The sequence below is a fragment of the Eretmochelys imbricata genome, chromosome 1 (genome assembly GCF_965152235.1).
Source record: "Eretmochelys imbricata isolate rEreImb1 chromosome 1, rEreImb1.hap1, whole genome shotgun sequence".
Taxonomy (NCBI): domain Eukaryota; kingdom Metazoa; phylum Chordata; order Testudines; family Cheloniidae; genus Eretmochelys; species Eretmochelys imbricata.
The window spans coordinates 2,703,440-2,723,877 of record NC_135572.1 but is presented as its reverse complement, the minus strand read 5'-3'; positions in this window follow the sequence as shown (position 1 = coordinate 2,723,877).

The following is a 20,438-nucleotide window of genomic DNA, read 5'->3' as shown; positions in this document are numbered from 1 at the left end:
GGGTTAGGATGATATAGCTACATCTTTCTGGGGTGTGGATTTTTTTGCTGTTTCAAAAAAGGCAAATGCAATGTTAGGTTATATGAGCAGAGGTATAACATGCCAGTCACAGTACATGATAGTATTCCTCTACTTGGTGGGGGTTAGGTCTCAATAGTAATGTGCTCACCAATGTATAGAAAGGAGGTAGATAAACTGGAAAGGAGCCATAGGCAAGAGACAAAGGTTATGCACAGGATGGAATGCAAGACGTAGGAACTGGTGTGTTTATTTGGAAAAGTGGAGATTAATGGGGGACAAGATAGTGAACTTCAAATACTTGAAAGGCTGCCATAAAAAGGTGGAGGAAAGTTATTCTGTCTTACATTGAGAGAGGCAGGACAAAAGGCAATGGGTTGAAACTCCAGCATAGCAGATTTAAATTAAATTTCAGGAAAATCTTCCTAACTTGAAGTACAGGAGGCCAATGGAACAGACATCCAGGGAAGTCATGGAATCTCCTTCTGTGGAGGTTTTCCAAAGACGTGTGAATAGCCATCAGTCTTAGATGACTAAGAAAAAAGAAATCTTGCATCTTGTCAGGGGGTTAGACTAGCTGTCCTTTGCCTTCCCTTATAACTCTATGGCTCTATCATTCTATAATGCAAAATCCTAGTGTAGATCAGGCCTTGGTCACACACAAGCCTTTCGGCTCAATACAGAGGTAACTGAGTTGTAATTAATGGGCCTGTGCTTTACAGGAGGTCAGAGTGGATGATCACATGGTCCCTTCTGACCTTAAACCCTATGGATCAATCGATAAAAAAAGTATATCAGGCATTTATGTTTAATGTGTCTCACAACATGAACAAAAGAGCATTTAGTTAAATTGGAAGTCTGAACATATAACAACAAGAAAAGAAATTGCTAACATAATCCATGTTTGGCCTGTAGAACTCCTTGCTACCGACATTATTGGAGGGAACAGCGTAGGTGAAAGGGATTCACAAATGGATTGGCCATTTATAGATTCATAGATATTTAGGTCATTATGATCATCTAGTCTGACCTTCTGCACAACACATGCCACACAATTTCACCCACCCACTCCTGCAAGAAACCTCTCTCCTATGTCTGAGCTATTGTAGTCCTCAAATCATGGTTTAAAGACTTCTAGGAGCAGAGAATCCTCCAGCAAGTGACCCGTGCCCCATGCTACGGAGGAAGGCGAAAAACCTCCAGGGCAAATTGGAAGAGGCCCTGGAGGTTTTTCACCTTCCTCTGTAGCATGGGGCACGTGTGACTTGCTGGAGGATTCTCTGCTCCTTGAAGTCTTTAAACCACGATTTGAGGACTTCAATAGCTCAGCCATAGGTGAGAGGAGCAGGAGTGGGAGGGTGAGATTCTGTGGCCTACGTTGTGCAGGAGGTCGGACTAGACAATCATAATGGCCCCTTCTGACCCCAGATACAGCGATCAGCTAAATCCTGCGCATATGGGCAAGATTCATCAGCCAGATACTACAGAAAATTCTTTCCTGGGTAACTCAGATCTGACCCCATCTAATATCCCATCACAGACCATTGGGCCTATTTACCGTGAATATTTAATTACCAAAACCATAAAGAAAAGGAGTACTTGTGACACCTTAGAGACTAACCAGTTTATTTGAGCATAAGCTTTCGTGAGGTACAGCTCACTTCATCGGATGCATCCGATGAAGTGAGCTGTAGCTCACAAAAGCTTATGCTCAAATAAATTGGTTAGTCTCTACGGTGCCACAAGTACTCCTTTTCTTTTTGCGAATACAGACTAACACGGCTGTTACTCCGAAACTTACCAAAACCATGTTATCCCATCATACCATCTCCTCCATAAACTTATTGAGTTTAATTTTAAAGCCAGATAGATCTTTTGCCCCCACTGCTTCCCTTGGAAGGCTGTTCCAAAACTTCACTCCTCTGATGTTTAGAAACCTTCATCTAATTTCTAGTCTAAATATCCTGGTGGCCAGTTTATACCATTTGTTCTTGTGTCCACATTGGCACTGAGCTTAAATAATTCCTCTCCCTCTCCTCTGATATATTTATAGAGAGCAACCATATTTCCCCTCAACCTTCTTTTAATTAGGCTAAACAAGCCAAGCTCCTTGAGTCTCCTTTTATAAGACAAGTTTTCCATTCCTCAGATCATCCTAGTAGCCCTTCTCTGTACCTGTTCCAGTTTGAATTCATCCTTCTTAAACATGGGAGACCAGAACTGCACACAGTGTTCCAGGTGAGGTCTAATCAGGGCCTTGTATAACGGTACTAAAACCTCCTTATCCCTACTGGAAATACCTCTCCTGATGCATCCCATGACCGCATTAGCTTTTTTCACAGCCATATCACATTGTCGGTGCAGTTGCTGTCATCACCTGTAGTTAAGGCTGTCTGACGCTTGAATAAAAGACCCCATTTTCAGTTGCTTATGAATTTGCCAAATTTTAGGTGTTTGGACTGAAATTTCCTATGCCGGGTGGCTGCTTTGAGCAGAATTGTGTTTTGAAAGTTTCAGGAATAACAGTTCAGCCCACTTCTCGAATGGAACTTGGAGAAAGTATGTGTTTCCCACCTTGAAAAATTCTTCTTCTTGTTCTAGTGAGGAGCGCTACCAACTCCAAGCTTTCCAGCAGCTAAAAGTAAGGTAAGATCTCCTGTCCCCCTGCCCCATTAACAGCCAGAGTGCTGAAATGCAAGAGGAGAGGGTGTCCGTGTCTGTGCGTTAACACACAGCTGGCCCCTGATGTGTCTACTCAGTTCTTACTCCAAGGGGAGTTTTGCCTCACTGGGGCCTGAGCAAAGTACAGGCCACTGATTCAGAATTTGGTCTTCTATTGTATATCTACTAACACCTTTCATTCTGAAGGATCCCCTCTACCACTGAAATGCAGCCACCTCGGGGCGGTAGTCCATCAGGCAGGATGACCAGGGGTGCCCAGAAAAGAGTGACATTTTGGCCAGTGATTCTTTAGCAAACTCATCACCTATGGGAAGGGATGTGTCATGGTTGTGCAGAGCGGAATGGACCCCAGACATACTCTCTTTCCCATCACGTCCACGTTGCACAGTGTTTGTCGAGCAGGTGATCTCCTCAGCAAGAAATGGGTACCTGTGAATTCTGAGATGGAAGCGTCTTCCCTGGGAATCCCCCTCAGGTAGCCGTGTCCCAAACCTCTCTCACCCCAGCATCTGCAGCAACATGCCACACCGAGAGCCGATCCAAGAGTGTGCACCGTTTATAATATAGCTCTGTGCAATCCCAGGGGGGTTCACTCAGCCTCGAGGGGAGAAGAGAGCATCTGAATGTAAACAGGCAGCGGAGAAGCATGTCTCTTCTTCTGTGCTAATTATTCAGCTTTAGGAGTAAACATTCATTAAGGGACTGTCCCAAAGGGAGATGAGAGCTCCTGGGCTCTGTGCTGAGTCAGAGAAGAATTGGCTGTTTGTGTATTTGTGTATATTTATAAAATACAGTTGATTTGAAAGAAAATAAGGGATAATTGCCTAGATGGATAGATGGATAGATAGGAGACAGACAGATCTGGAAAAAGGTGACCGAGGGGAGACATGAGCATTTTCTGCTGTTGCTATGGGCTCAGAGATCAGTAAATCTCATGTGCAGAGGTAAACTCCTTCCCCTGCTCCAACTCACCACTCCCCTGTCTATGCATCCAAGCCCTTTCGGCCACAGCATCGCACTGGGAGCTCACGATAACTTGGTTGTCCACAGTGATCACTTAGTGCTTTTCAGGGTCTCTGCGTTCCATAGTACAGTGCCCTGGTCTGTGGGTTGGGCCTGCATTCCCTGTTCCAAGAGGATCACTTTGCATTTGTCTTTATTAAAACATAGTGTTTGCATGGGCCCAGCTCACCAAATGTTCCAGATCGAATGTTATGCCTGCCCCGGCTGCCTATTGCAACCACTCTGCATGTCTTTGGAACATTCACTAATTTTATCTGCAGTGATTTTCTCTTTCCTTCCAGATCCTTGAATAAAATACTGAACAGCATCAGGCCTAGAAATGATCCCTGCACAACCCCACTAGAAACAGCCCCATTCACTGACAATAGCCATTGAGAGCTGGTTTCCGATATCCGCCAGCCAGTTTTCAGTCCATTTTACGTGCGCTCCACTGATATTGTAGCGCGTTCCTTTTATTATCGGAATGTTTCCCCTGCTAAATCAAGTGCCTCAGAGAAATCAATTTTACTGCATCTGTGCAGTTCCCTTGATCAACCAAACCTGTATTCTCATTAAACAATGACATTGGGGTTTTTTTGACAACACCTGTTTTCCATAAACCAAGTTGTTGACTGCTATTAATTATATTCCTGGACTTTTTAAAAACTAATCCCAGACCACTGTTTCCATTGTTTCCTAACCTTGTCAAATCTTTTTTTTTAAAGACTTTCCCTTTGTAAAACAACCTTTACATTTCACACAGTACTGCCCTGTATTTGCCTTTTCTTTTTTGTTTGCTCTGCTGCTGCCTGATTGCACCCTTCTGCTTCCGAGTGAGATGCGTGGTCATTGTTCAGTTCACACCTCTGGTGTTCATAACTCTAATTTTCTACTATCGATGCTCTTTAACACCCTCCGAGATTGCTAATGGCCTGGAAAGCATTTCATTGTGTCATGTGATACGAGTGTCATACTGCTTCTTTCCGAATGCAGACAAAAAAATGGAACATATTTACCTTTTCTGCAACATTAACAAGTTTCCTTTCACTGTCTAGTAATTGGCCTAAAACTTTTCAAGGATTTCTTTTGATGTTAATATACTTAGTAACCTCCTTTTTCGTTTCCTTAGACATGCTAAACAGGGATTTTTCCCTGAAGTCTTTAAAGTCCCTTATCAGTTTTAATAAATTCCAATTTGTATTACTTACTGTCCATTTCCCCTTTCACCCCAAGTGTAATATATTGCTTTCTGCAGCAATTGCTACCTTCCCTTCACTACTGAACTGGGTTTTTAGTCAAAGTTGTCCACCTCCTTGACTGTGGACTCCTGGCGTTTTAGCTGTCTAATAAACTCCTCTTAAATAACTCCCAGTTTTCATTCCCATTTTTCTTTCTGAATTTCCTGCCATTAGTTTTGCTGAGAATTTTCCTCAGCTTTGGGCAATTACCCTTTCTGAAGCACTAAATATCTATCGATGTTACTGGTTGGGAACTGTTCTCTGTTTGTCCATGTGAATGTAATCCGTTCCATTCTTTATTTTTCTCTCCTCTATCATATGCCCCCTTCTTTGTCTTTTCTCTTAACTCAACACTTTTCTGTCTGTCTGCATGTGGCAGCGTTCCCCATTCCCATAGCCTGTTTCCGAAATCCCCTTTCTATCTGCTAAATGCTTTATAGAGATTGGCTGCCCAAAACTCAGCACATATCCAGAGTAGGTTATTCTCCAGCCTATTCCGTAGGCATCCAAACATTGTCCCTGTCTGGCTAGTGCTGCAAATGAGCAGGTGTTTCCGTGGAGCTGCTATCAGTGAGGTTTTTTCCCTGACCTGTGTCCTAGTTGGGATGTTTCCCCCTGGCACATGACTTGGCAAAGGTTTCATTTTTTACCACTCTCATATTTTGCGCAGCTGGGTAATGGGGAACTCCATACAGCATGGACACTTTTGCCTGGGTTTCATCGTGTTAAGGAAGAATGAGGGATAAACTGTACCCATACACATTTTTCCTGCTGGTGCCCATGAAGGTTTCCCACACCATGACTTGTAGGAAACATTGACCAATGGAGCACCATTAAATATGGAATTGGCGTTAATAGGGTCAGTTGTTCATAATTTACTTCTCTGAATCATGTAAATCTCATTTTTCAGTGTGTGAAGAATGAACGATCTGCTTCACCCATGAGAACAGCCTCCAGTAGTCCATGTAGTGTCCCATATTTACATTCTCTCTCCATCCAGGCATTTGTATTGCGACCATCACCCTAGACTCTGGGCACATACAAGAAATCAGGGGAATGTACAGTACATATAAGACACACCACTCTACTTCAGAGTTGGACACCTTCTCCCCTACTCCATGTCAGATTTCAACACAATCGACTTCACCAACCCCTCCACTTCCTCCTGCTGGGCATTCTTGAGGGGTTAAGAAGCTCTAATAACCTATTTGGCACCTGACCTGAAGGACCATTGAGGAAATAGATACTTTCAAATCTGGCAGGTGGGGCGGGGGAGGATTTGTTCGTGGCTCTCTTGCTTTGTTCCCTCTCCAGATGGAGGGAGAGAACAAGCAGGTACTACATCTCCTGAAAACGTACCTGGAATGATCCATCTAAAATTATAGACATTGTAAGTTAGGCAAGGAAATGTGTTAGGTTATCTTTTGTTTTGGCTTGTGAATTTTCCTATGCTACATAGGTAGTTTTATTCCTGTTTTTCTAACTGTGAAACTGAGCCAGAGGGGAATCCTCTGTGTTTCAAATCTTTTTATTACCCTGTAAAGTTACCTTCCATCCTGATTTTGCAGGTGTGATTCTTTTACTTTTTGGTTTCCAAATAAAGTTCTTCTTTTAAGAACCTGATTGATTTTCAGTGTCCTGACGACAAAGGGTCTGGTCTGTGCTCACATTGCTAACCAATTGGTTGGTATATTATTCTCAAGCGTCCCCAGGAAATGGGGGTGAAGAGGCTTGGGGGATATTTTGGGGGGATAAGGATTCCAAGTGACCCATCCCTGAATTTTTGTATAAATCACTTATTGGTGATAGGAATACCGTCCAAGGACTAGGAAAGGAATTTGTGCCTTGGGGAAGTTTTTAACCTAAGCTGGTAGATAATTTCATGCAGGTCCCCACATCTGTACCCCAGAGTTCAGAGTGTGTGGAGGGGAACCCTGACAGTGTAGCCAGCCAGCTCTCTTGACTTTGAACCACCTTAAATTGTGTTTGATGAAAGCATCTTCCAGAAATTCTTCCAGGTCTAGATCCACAAAGGAATTCATGTAAATACTGAATTTAGGCTCCTCTGCTTTTTCAAACCCCGGCTCATCTGCTGTCCATCCGTGTAGGAGCCTAAGATTCCACCAGCAGCCTGCACAAAGTAACCTGAATGCTGATGCTGCTCCACAGCTAACGAGCTGCTCAGAGTCTTTGCTCAGGCCTCAATTCTGGTGGGTTTCTCCAACGAGATGTTCCTCTCACCCATCTGCCCCGCAAACCCGCTCTGTTAGGGGTTCTCTGACCATGCCTCCTGGATGGGGCCTTGCAGGTCATGAATGTACGTGCGCATGTCTCTGTGTGTGTGTGTACACATGGGTCCGTGTGTGTCCATGTACGTGCGTGTGTGTGTGTGTGTGTGTGGATCCATGTTTGTGGGTGTGCGCTCATGGATCCATGGGTGTGCGTGTGTGCGCATGTGGGACCATGTACACGTGTTTTCATTTGCGTCTGTTTGTCTGCATCCCCAGAAAGTAGGGAGGAGGGGTTTTGATTCATTAGGAACTGGGGAAAGGGGGAAGGCTACACAGGAAGGCTGGGCTCCACCAAAATCAAAATGGAACCAGATTGCTGGCACTTGAAATTAAGGGGGTCATAGAGCAGTTTTTAAACTAAGTGATGCAGGAAACCTGAGAGGTGCAGAGGAGCATGGTGATAGTGACTGTGAAATGCTCAGGGAGATTAGAGAGGCTGTTAAAATAATTAAAAAAAAACCACACAAAACCATTAATAATAATAGGGATTTCAACTATCCCCATATTGACTGGGCACAAGTCACCTGAGGATGGGATGCAGAAATAAAGTTTCTTGACACCTCAAATGACTACTTCTTGGAGCAGCTAATCAGCTAACCCACAACGGGATAGTCATTTACTGAATTAGTCCTATGTGGAGCACAGGATCTGGTCCAAGAGGTTGTCATAAACATAAAGGGAAGGGTAAACCCCTTTGAAAATCCTCCTGGCCAGAGGGAAAACTCCTCTCACCTGTAAAGGGTTAAGAAGCTAAAGGTAACCTTGCTGGCACCTGACCAAAATGACCAATGAGGAGACAAGATACTTTCAAAAGCTGGGAGGAGGGAGAGAAACAAAGGGTCTGTGTGTCTGTCTATATGCTGTTTCTACCGGGTATAGAACAAGAATGGAGTCTTAGAACTTTTAGTAAGTAATCTACTAGGTATGTGTTAGATTATGATTTCTTGAACTGGCTGAGAAAAAGAATTCTGCTGAATAGAATAACTATTTTTTTCTGTGTATCCTTTTTGTAAGTTAAGGTTTTGCCTAGAGGGGTTCTCTATGTTTTGAAACTAATTACCCTGTAAGGCATCTACCATCCTGATTTTACAGGGGGGATTTCTTTATTTCTATTTACTTCTATTTCTATTAAAAGTCTTCTTGTAAGAAAACTGAATGCTTTTTCATTGTTCTCAGATCCAAGGGTTTGGGTCTGTGGTCACCTGTGCAAATTGGTGAGGCTTTTTATCCAACATTTCCCTGGAAAGGGGGGGTGCAAGTGTTGGGAGGATTGTTCATTGTTCTTAAGATCCAAGGGTCTGGGTCTGTAGTCACCTAGGCAAATTGGTGAGGCTTTTTACCAAACCTTGTCCAGGAAGTGGGGTGCAAGGTTTTGGGAAGTATTTTGGCGGGAAAGACGTGTCCAAACAGCTCTTCCCCAGTAACCAGTATTTGTTTGGTGGTGGTAGCGGCCAATCCAAGGACAAAGGGTGGAATATTTTGTACCTTGGGGACGTTTTGACCTAAGCTGGTAAAAATAAGCTTAGGAGGTTTTTCATGCAGGTCCCCACATCTGTACCCTAGAGTTCAGAGTGGGGAAGGAACCTTGACAGAGGTGAATATAGCTGAAGCATGTTGGAATGAAATCAGGAGGGCCAAATCGCACCTGGAGCTGCAGCTAGCAAGAGATGTCAAGAGGAACAAGAAGGGTGTCTTCAGGTATGTTGGCAACAAGAAGAAAGCCAAGGGAAGTGTGGGCCCCTTAATGAATGAGGGAGGCAACCTAGTGACAGAGGATGTGGAAAAAGCTAATGTACTCAATGCTTTTTTTGCCTCTGTCTTCACTAACAAAGACAGCTCCCAGACTGCTTCGCTGGGCATCACAACATGGGGAGTAGATGGCCAGCCCTCTGTGGAGAAAGAGGTGGTTAGGGAATATTTAGAAAAGCTGGACGTGCACAAGTCCATGGGGCTTGACGAGTTGCATCCGAGAGTGCTAAAGGAGTTGGCGGCTGTGATTGCAGAGCCATTGGCCATTATCTTTGAAAACTCATGGCGAACGGGGGAAGTCCCAGATGACTGGAAAAAGGCTAATGTAGTGCCAATCTTTAAAAAAGGGAAGAAGGAGGATCCTGGGAACTACAGGCCAGTCAGTCTCACCTCAGTCCCCGGAAAAATCATGGAGCAGTTCCTAAAAGAATCAATCCTGAAGCACTTACATGAGAGGAAAGTGATCAGGAACAGTCAGCATGGATTCACCAAGGGAAGGTCATGCCTGACTAATCTAATCGCCTTCTCTGATGAGATTACTGGTTCTGTGGATGAAGGGAAAGCAGTGGATGTATTGTTTCTTGACTTTAGCAAAGCTTTTGACACGGTCTCCCACAGTATTCTTGTCAGCAAGTTAAAGAAGTATGGGCTGGATGAAGGCACTATAAGGTGGGTAGAAAGTTGGCTAGATTGTCGGGCTCAACGGGTAGTGATCAATGGCTCCATGTCTAGTTGGCAGCCGGTGTCAAGTGGAGTACCCCAGGCGTCAGTCCTGGGGCCGGTTTTGTTCAATATCTTCATAAATGATCTGGAGGATGGTGTGGATTGCACTCTCAGCAAATTTGCAGATGATACTAAACTGGGAGGAGTGGTAGATACTCTGGAGGGCAGGGATAGGATACAGAGGGCCCTAGACAAATTGGAGGATTGGGCCAAAAGAAATCTGATGAGGTTCAATAAGGATAAGTGCAGGGTCCTGCACTTAGGACGAAAGACCTCAATGCACAGCTACAGAGTAGGGACCGAATGGCTAGGCAGCAGTTCTGCGGAAAAGGACCTAGGGGTGACAGTGGACGAGAAGCTGGATATGAGTCAGCAGTGTGCCCTTGTTGCCAAGAAGGCCAATGGCATTTTGGGATGTATAAGTAGGGGCATAGCGAGCAGATCGAGGGACATGATCGTTCCCCTCTATTCGACATTGGTGTGGCCTCATCTGGAGTCCTGTGTCCAGTTTTGGGCCCCACACTACAAGAAGGATGTGGATAAATTGGAGAGAGTCCAGCGAAGGGCAACAAAAATGATTAGGGGTCTGGAAAACATGACTTTTGAGGAGAGGCTGAGGGAACTGGGATTGTTTAGTCTGCAGAAGAGAAGAATGAGGGGGGATTTGATAGCTGCTTTCAACTACCTGAGAGGTGGTTCCAGAGAGGATGGTTCTAGACTATTCTCAGTGGTAGAAGAGGACAGGACAAGGAGTAATGGTCTCAAGTTGCAGTGGGGGAGGTTTAGATTGGATATTAGGAAAAACTTTTTCACTAGGAGGGTGGTGAAACACTGGAATGCGTTACCTAGGGAGGTGGTAGAATCTCCTTCCTTAGAAGTTTTTAAGGTCAGGCTTGACAAAGCCCTGGCTGGGATGATTTAATTGGGGATTGGTCCTGCTTTGAGCAGGGGGTTGGACTAGATGACCTCCTGAGGTCCCTTCCAACCCTGATATTCTATGATTCTATGAAACACTTGGTAATAAGGACCATAATCTAATTCAATTTAACATCCCTGTGTTGGGGAACATACCACAGCAGCCAAACACTGTACCATTTAATTTCATAAAGGGGACTGACACTAAAATGAAGAAGATAGATAAAAAAGAATTTGGAAAGAACAGCATGAAAAGTGAAATCCTGCAAGCTGCATGGAAACTACTTAATAGAGTGTAGGCTCCTTTTATTAGACTGGCCTCTGAACTTTATTGGGAGTGTACCAGCTGGGAAGATCCTGTCTGATGCCTTGGGGAAAGAGTGACACTCTCCCTCTTCCAGGAATCTTAGAATCACAGGAAGTGCAGGGGGAGCAGGTGGTAGGCTCCATTTTCAGAAGAGGAGTGAGATTGCTTGTGTGGAGCTCTGTCCACACGCGGAGCTGCTGCTCGGAAGCCAAGAGCAGCTGCTAAGAGCCCGCTGGGGATCTGATCGAGCGGGGAGCCTCAGAGGCTGTTGGTGGCTTCCCTGGAGCCAGGGCAGAGACTGTTGCTGTGCCTGGAGCCGAATGAGGTGGGCCTGCTGTGGAGGAAGTGTGAGTAACCCCCACCCTTGTTGGGAAAGCGCAGGCAAGGGAAGGGGCACCGCAGAGAGGCTGAGTCTGAGGAGAGGCAGCTTGATCTTCCCCCCAAATTAGGACGCAGAGCGGCTGACATTTGGTGGGGCCAGCTCCAATCGTCAGAGGGGTTATGCAGCTTGTTGCCATGGCTGGACTGATACACAGATCCAACAGAGCGCTGTCTGCAGCTGCAGATCTCCAAGGACGCCCATGCAAGCAAATGTCTAGGACTCTGCAATCCAGAGTATACACTTTGGGGTGGGGTACATGGAGGCAGTGTAAATGCCAATTAAGAAAGTTTCGTGTCTCACGATAGCCCATGTTTGTTAATTGATTTTATTCCACTGCCCTCTGTGGATTTAAATTAGTAGTTGCTTATATACTGTTACTTTAAGTTGTTAAAGAAAGGTGTGTTAACTCTCTTTTAAGGATATTGCATGTATATTACTTATAACTGGTATTTTTGAGTTAGACCCTGTCATCATGGATGACAGGATGACAGGATGGTGTGGATTGCACTCTCAGCAAATTTGCGGACGATACTAAACTGGGAGGAGTGGTAGATACGCTGGAGGGGAGGGATAGGATACAGAAGGACCTAGACAAATTGGAGGATTGGGCCAAAAGAAATCTGATGAGGTTCAATAAGGATAAGTGCAGGGTCCTGCACTTAGGACGGAAGAATCCAATGCACCGCTACAGACTAGGGACCGAATGGCTAGGCAGCAGTTCTGCGGAAAAGGACCTAGGGGTGACAGTGGACGAGAAGCTGGATATGAGTCAGCAGTGTGCCCTTGTTGCCAAGAAGGCCAATGGCATTTTGGGATGTATACGTAGGGGCATAGCGAGCAGATCGAGGGACGTGATCATCCCCCTCTATTCGACATTGGTGAGGCCTCATCTGGAGTACTGTGTCCAGTTTTGGGCCCCACACTACAAGAAGGATGTGGATAAATTGGAGAGAGTCCAGCGAAGGGCAACAAAAATGATTAGGGGTCTAGAACACATGACTTATGAGGAGAGGCTGAGGGAGCTGGGATTGTTTAGCCTGCAGAAGAGAAGAATGAGGGGGGATTTGATAGCTGCTTTCAACTACCTGAAAGGGGGTTCCAAAGAGGATGGCTCTAGACTGTTCTCAATGGTAGCAGATGACAGAACGAGGAGTAATGGCCTCAAGTTGCAGTGGGGGAGGTTTAGATTGGATATTAGGAAAAACTTTTTCACTAAGAGGGTGGTGAAACACTGGAATGCGTTGCCTAGGGAGGTGGTGGAATCTCCTTCCTTGGAAGTTTTTAAGGTCAGGCTTGACAAAGCCCTGGCTGGGATGATTTAACTGGGAATTGGTCCTGCTTCGAGCAGGGGGTTGGACTAGATGACCTTCAGGGGTCCCTTCCAACCCTGATATTCTATGATTCTATGATCAGACGTCACCGTTACGGTGCTCTGCTCCGTCCAATGTTGATAACCGTTCAGCTGTGCGCGTGTGCTCCCTCTGCATGCTGTCCCAGTTCTGCGCAGGTAGCTGACACAGCTTGCCCGAGAGAACCCCCAACGACCACAGACTCAGATAAGGTCTGTAGGCACCCGGCAAGGTTTATTGACAAATGAAGCAGGGTCTCTAGCTCCCTGGATCAGATGTCTACAGTTCTGCTAGTACATGAGTGTCCCCTAAGGGTGGATTCAGCTCAGTCAGTGGTAGGAATTTCCTCTGCCCTCTCCGCAGACAAAGACACCCTGGAGTGTGTTTCCATAACGTATGCAGAGAACCTCTCAGGTATGTGTATTTCTGTAGCATCAGCCCTGCTCTTGCCAGATTCTGTGTGTGGGGCCTGCCTCTTGCTCACAGCTTAACTTTGATTTCTATTAGCAAAGCCCTGGCTACTTTGGTTCAGACCCTCAATCCTCACGCTAGGTCTGTGATACAAGGGTTCCTGTGTGAGGCCTTCTTCTTACTACAGACCCAGGCCACAGAATACTATTAATATTATTAGAATAGGTTTCTTTCTGGAGATTCCCAAGGCATGCCACGGAGTGTGTACAGGACTAGCAAGGGGCAGGCACTGCCAAATTCAAGTGCCTTTCGGAGTAAAGGGACTTCAGCACTGGAATGCTTAGGATCGCCTTTAATGTCCACAACATCAGGCGCCCAGGCAGAGAGGTGAGTGTTGCCCACTCCCGAGTAACCCAGGGAGGAAGGGGGGAATTACAAGAGGCTCAACTTAAATGCATACCCCAATCTAAAAAAAACATTGTAAGAGAACCAAAAAGTGTCACCGTAGCTGAACAACAAAGTAAAAGAAGCAGTGAGAGGCAAAAAGGCTTCATTTAAATAGTGGAATTTAAATCCTATTGAGGAAAATCGAAAGGAGCATAAACTCCTGGCAAATGAAGTTTAAGTGTTTAATTAGGAAGGTTAAAAAAAGAATTTGAAGAACAGCTAGCCAAAGTCTCAGAAAGTAATAGCAAAATAAGTTGCGAGGAGAAGGAACTTCTAGGATGAACCATCATGGGCACTCGAAGAAGAATTCTGTGCTGAGTAAAGTACTTGCTCAGAAGGAGAAACAGAGTCATCCTCTGGGCCTGGCAGGACAGATTGGAAATGCTAAAGTAGGCTGAAGACAGTTATTCCTCCTTGGAGAGGGAAGATCCTTGATGAACGCTGCTGGGTACCAGGAAACACCAATGGATCTCGAGCCCTTCTAGACCATACATCTGGATCAAGACAAACTAATAGGCTCCAGCCATCCAATTTACTGACTAATGCAATCAAAGGAAGAGTGTTGGTGAGTCTTATAATCTCACGTGTGAAGTCTGTGGGGTTGCATTCTCAGAATAGAACTGCAGAGGTTCAAGCATCAAGAGCATCAAGGAGTCTTTTCTAAGGATGAGGTGATCAATTTCAATGACTGTGTCAAAGGTGTCCATGACAGCCCAAAGAGAGCCATTGAAGTTGCTCTCAATAAAACTAAAGACGCAGCCCAAAGTAGGAAAAGGACTTATGATCGCAAGTCCAGTGGGACTCTCATAAGCTGTGGTAAGCAGGTACCAGTTTGTAACCATAGATGCTGGGTCATAATAAAAGACAAGGGAAGTGGGAGTCAAATGCCCACATTGTGGTCACTCACAGTAATCCTGCACTGCCAGTTTACACTATCCAGCCGGAATGTGGAGGTCCTGAGAGAGTGGTACATGGGGACCAGCTAAAACATTGGACTTTTAGTCCAGCCAGAGCTCACAGGAGTCGCAGAGCATCATGTCCGGAGGAGACTGAAACCATTGGGGCAAATGCAAATCCTGATGAAAATAGACTGATCCCTCAAATTGACCTGGTGTTACCTGGTGACAAGGGAACAGAAAATATGGGTAATGAGCCACCAGTCTTAAGAAAGTCCCAGAGAACTACTAAGGGTGTACTGACTATTAAACTTAGAGATGATTGTGTTATTGGTTCTACGTAGTCTTTAGTGAATATTATGTATAGTATAAAGAATTGGACAGGGGATGTTAAGTATGATAAATGTACTTTTATTCATTGCAAATGTATTGTTTTTTAATATATAAATGTTGATAATATGGGGCCCAGTTATGCTGGTGTGAACGTTCTGGCTGTGGCAGAATTATAGTAAGGAGGAATGTAAATTACTGGCCGCTCACTAAAATTCAGTGAGGATTTTTGATTGACCCTTTCCTAGTCCCAAAAGGAAGGGGAAGGGTCCAAACCAGCCCCCAGAGTCAGTGAGGAGAGGCCAACATTACCTGTCAGCCTGATTGACAGGGCAGGCAGACCAGGGAGGAAGTCTGGAGGTCAGGAGGTTCCCATCGTCTATGTGAGCTGGGACTTCCTGGGACAGAGCAGGGTTGAGTTAAGGAGACAGCAGGGGCCTGGGCAGAGCTGAGAGCAGAGACAGGCTGGCCAGAACCAGAGAAGTAGCCCAGGGAGTTGAGCTGGGCACAGAGCTGCAGCAGCCCGAAGCAGAGGGGCCAGAGAAGCAGCCCAGGGAGCTGGAGGCTGAGCAGCAGCAGCGCTGGGGCTGGGGCTGGGGCTGGGTGCGGTGCACAGTTGGGGAGAGCAAGGAAGACCCTGGGCAGAGGGACCAGCACAGGGAAATACCCCTAGTGAAGAGGCCTTGCAGGCCAGAATTGGAGGGGAATCGTAACTGTGTTGGGTGAGGATGACACTGTGGAGAGGGGCCCTACCACCTAAAGCCTGAGACATATGGCCACTGAGAGAGCAAGTGTCTGACCCACAGCACCCTTGCAGCACAGCCAGGGCCTGGGCAAGAGGCCTGGGACATGGGAGGGACAGACTGTGAACTGTCCTGACACTCCAGAGACGGCTGGTTTTGGAGTTCCTGTAGAAGAAGAGGGGGTTCTATGTTTTTCTTGATCCTTTCCATATTTCCTTTTTTTTTTCTTTCAGTTGGTGTTCATTTTTGAAAATATGGCTGGCTTCATTGTGGGGGCTGAGAATGATCCTCGCAGGCAGGAGAATCCCCAGCCAGCCTTGCAACAATCCCTGAAACGCAGGGGGAAGTCACAGAAGTTGCGAGCCCACCAGTAGACCAGGATGTTCTGCCTCCCGGTTACCCTCCACTCCTCCAAAACAGCCCATGTTACCCTCCACTCCTCCAAAACAGCTCATGGCCCAGACGATGAGATGGACGTCTCCCCAGTGCTGGAGAGGGAGCTTCACCTTATGTTTGAAACCACAGGTGTCCACCAGAAAACGATGACGCTCATCCCGCAGCACAGTGGGGAACAGGGTTGTGGACCCATGATCATCATCTTGCTGGGCCCTTGTTAGACCCTGTGGCCCATGGAGATGGGCAAAGAGGGAGCAGACCACTGGTGCGGCGATTGTACCTGTGGCTCTGTGCAACCCGTCTCTGTGCCCGGAAAGGGATAGGGAGGTGGAGGGAAGAGAGCAGCTCCTAAAAAGTCAGGGAGGGGAGACAAAAAAAACACCCCCTGAGGTTAGTCCAAGGACAGGGGAAATGACACAAGCCCTGGGTGGCAGCAGTATAGAAGATGAAGGGAAAGAAATGAGGGATGTGACAGGGTCAGGAGTGGGGCTGGGGCCAGGAGCGGGATTAGGAGCAGGAGCAGAAGTTTGACTGGGAAGCCCAGCAGCAAAGCCAAAGGAATGCAACACCTCTTGACTGGGTCCAGGGGCTGAGGGGATGGAGACCGGAGGGGAGACCTCAATGACTCTGGGCCCAGAGACCACATGGAACTCTACAACCAAGGTGTGGGACATGATGGCATCTGTGATGGGGCCCTGAACTGGGAGGGAAGACGGCCACCCCTCCTCTGAAGGGGGGGCAGCTATGGGCCCGCGTCGCAGCTGTTTGGCACAGGCCATCACCACAAGGGTCTTGGCGGCAGATGGATGAATTCATGTGTGCCCCAAGTTTGAGAGCAGGGGCAGCAGCCCAGGGTAGGGGATAGAGAAGAGGAGGGGATGCTGTGACCATGCCACCGCCCAGATTGAGACCCCACCCACAGTTTCTCCCATCATTTGGGAAAGGGGCTAGAGGTAACACCGATGGTAAGGGGGAATGGAGGGAGTTGGGGAAGGGGAAAGGCCAACCTGTCCTCCTGTTTAGGATGGGTGCAGGGGAGTGGGGTACCCCCCCAGTGACGGGGATGTGGGGAGGCTGACCGAGGCAGGGAAGTGGGGCACTATGGAAAAGGGACACAAGTGTTTAGGGAGGGGCCATGGGTGCGTGAAGCAAGGGGTCCAAGCAATGGGGGGAACAATGGAAGGTAAGGGAAAAAGAGGGGCAAACTAGAAACCTATGGGAGCAGGGCAGGAAAACCATAGGGACAAGCTCTGGAAGATGGGGTGGGACAGATAAACTATCCAACCCAGGAGAGCTATGGTGTGGGAGGCAAGCTTACAACACTCCAGGCCTAGCCAGGGAAGGAGTCAGGAATGGTTGTGGGGTCCTTGCTTCTCTCCAGAGGGCAGGCCAGCAGGGCCCCCCAAGCAGCAGCAGCAGCATCCAGCCAGCAGGGAAGCCAAATCAAACTGGCCGGTTGCAATAGTGAGGTGGAGGGGGCTCCCTCCAAGCCAGAGTGGGAAGGACAATGGCTAATCCCCGACAAGGAATCTTAAGAGGGGTGCTGGTGTGAGTAATGTGGAAACTGAACACAAAATGAAAGATTTGACGGTGAAGCGGGCAAGGGGCAAATGTGTTACAAGCTCTGAAGGAATGTTGGACCTTGAGGCTCAGGAGCGTTTCTTAGCCATATGTAAAGATGATGTGAAATAGCGTCAAGGGGACAAAAAGATAAAAACTGTGGATGCGATGTGTATCGGAGTAGTCACCCTGCTCCGGCTCAGCCAGGGTTAAAAGCCAGCCCTTTTCAATCAGAAAAGGCTGAGTGGCAGCCAGTGAGGGCCAGGCTGGGCCGTATAAAAAGGCTGCAGGGCCAGAAGGCAGGCGTCTCTCTCCAGCCTTGGAGGGAGAAGGGCCTAGCTTGGCAACTCCCCAGGCTGAGGGCTTGGATAAAGCCCCAAGCAGGTGCTGGGGCTGCAAAGGTGTAGTGCGGGGATAGGCAGAGGCAGCTGGTCCAACCCCCTTGCCAATCATGCGTGGCCTTTACGGACTGCAGTTAGCTCCAGTGAGTGGGGGCTGGATGACAACTGGCAGTAACCACTGAGGCAAGGTGGGTGTAGAGGGTTCAGGTTTCCCCTGGGAGCAGAGACCCAATGTGTGGGTACTGCAGTGGGCAGAACGCCAGGGTAAGGGGCACCAGAGTCCGGGAGGGACACGGGGGCTTGAGGCAGGTGAGACACTGGCCAGCAGGGGGAGCTCCGAAGCTGGAGTTGAGCTAATTCCCTGGACAACCAGCAGGAGGCATTTAAGCATGGTGGGAAATAGGGTTCCCTTTTACCTCATTCCTCTAATTCACAACCCAAATCTCCTGTAAAAACAAATGAATCCAGAGGGTGGGACCATTATAATTCCTCTGATCACCTGAGGAATAAACGCCCTGTGCTGGGAGGAAGCAGGTAGTCCTTGGGAATGCTTTCACCTGAGCAGAGAAGTCCCTCGGGTGCCTGTCACTTATCGTACTGGGTTTGTGAAATTAGCCCTGAACAACTAGGCATGAAGCACATCAAGGCTGTCAGCATCAAGGGCAGACAACAACTTGGGTGGGAAGTTATAGGGGCATAAATTTCTGTGGGTAGCAGGGGAATCATAGAATCACAGAATATCAGGGTTGGAAGGGACCCCTGAAGGTCATCTAGTCCAACCCCCTGCTCAAAGCAGGACCAATTCCCAGTTAAATCATCCCAGCCAGGGCTTTGTCACGCCTGACCTTAAAAACTTCCAAGGAAGGAGATTCCACCACCTCCCTAGGCAACGCATTCCAGTGTTTCACCACCCTCTTAGTGAAAAAGTTTTTCCTAATATCCAATCTAAACCTCCCCCACTGCAACTTGAGGCCATTACTCCTCATTCTGTCATCTGCTACCATTGAGAACAGTCTAGAGCCATCCTCTTTGGAACCCCCTTTCAGGTAGTTGAAAGCAGCTATCAAATCCCCCCTCATTCTTCTCTTCTGCAGGCTAAACAATCCCAGCTCCCTCAGCCTCTCCTCATAAGTCATGTGTTCTAGACCCCTAATCATTTTTGTTGCCCTTCGCTGGACTCTCTCCAATTTATCCACATCCTTCTTGGAGTGTGGGGCCCAAAACTGGACACAGTACTCCAGATGAGGCCTCACCAATGTCGAATAGAGGGGGACGATCACGTCCCTCGATCTGCTCGCTATGCCCCTACTTATACATCCCAAAATGCCATTGGCCTTCTTGGCAACAAGGGCACACTGCTGACTCATATCCAGCTTCTCGTCCACTGTCACCCCTAGGTCCTTTTCCGCAGAACTGCTGCCTAGCCATTCGGTCCCTACTCTGTAGCGGTGCATTGGATTCTTCCGTCCTAAGTGCAGGACCCTGCACTTATCCTTATTGAACCTCATCAGATTTCTTTTGGCCCAATCCTCCAATTTGTCTAGGTCCTTCTGTATCCTATCCCTCCCCTCCAGCGTATCTACCACTCCTCCCAGTTTAGTATCGTCCGCAAATTTGCTGAGAGTGCAATCCACACCATCCTCCAGATCATTTATGAAGATATTGAACAAAACCGGCCCCAGGACTGACCCCTGGGGCACTCCACTTGACACCGGCTGCCAACTAGACATGGAGCCATTGATCACTACCCATTGAGCCCGACAATCTAGCCAGCTTTCTACCCACCCTATAGTGCATTCATCCAGCCCATACTTCCTTAACTTGCTGACAAGAATACTGTGGGAGTCCGTGTCAAAAGCTTTGCTAAAGTCAAGAAACAATACATCCACTGCTTTCCCTTCATCCACAGAATCAGTAATCTCATGATAAAAGGCGATTAGATTAGTCAGGCATGACCTTCCCTTGGTGAATCCATGCTGGCTGTTCCTGATCACTTTCCTCTCATGCAAGTACTTCAAGATTGATTCTTTGAGGACCTGCTCCATGATTTTTCCAGGGACTGAGGTGAGGCTGACTGGCCTGTAGTTCCCAGGATCTTCCTTCTTCCCTTTTTTAAAGATTGGCACTACATTAGCCTTTTTCCAGTCATCTGGGACTTCCCCGGTTCGCCACGAGTTTTCAAAGATAATGGCCAATGGCTCTGCAATCACAGCCGCCAATTCCTTCAGCACTCTCGGATGCAACTCGTCCGGCCCCATGGACTTGTGCACGTCCAGCTTTTCTAAATAGTCCCTAACCACCTCTATCTCCACAGAGGGCTGGCCATCTCTTCCCCATTTTGTGATGCCCAGCGTAGCAGTCTGGGAGCTGACCTTGTTAGTGAAGACAGAGGCAAAGAAAGCATTGAGTACATTAGCTTTTTCCACATCCTCTGTCACTAGGTTGCCTCCCTCATTCAGTAAGGGGCCCACACTTTCCTTGGCTTTCTTCTTGTTGCCAACATACCTGAAGAAACCCTTCTTGTTACTCTTGACATCTCTCGCTAGCTGCAGCTCCACGTGTGATTTGGCCCTCCTGATTTCATTCCTAGATGCCAGAGCAATATTTTTATACTTTTCGCTGGTCATATGTCCAACCTTCCACTTCTTGTAAGCTTCT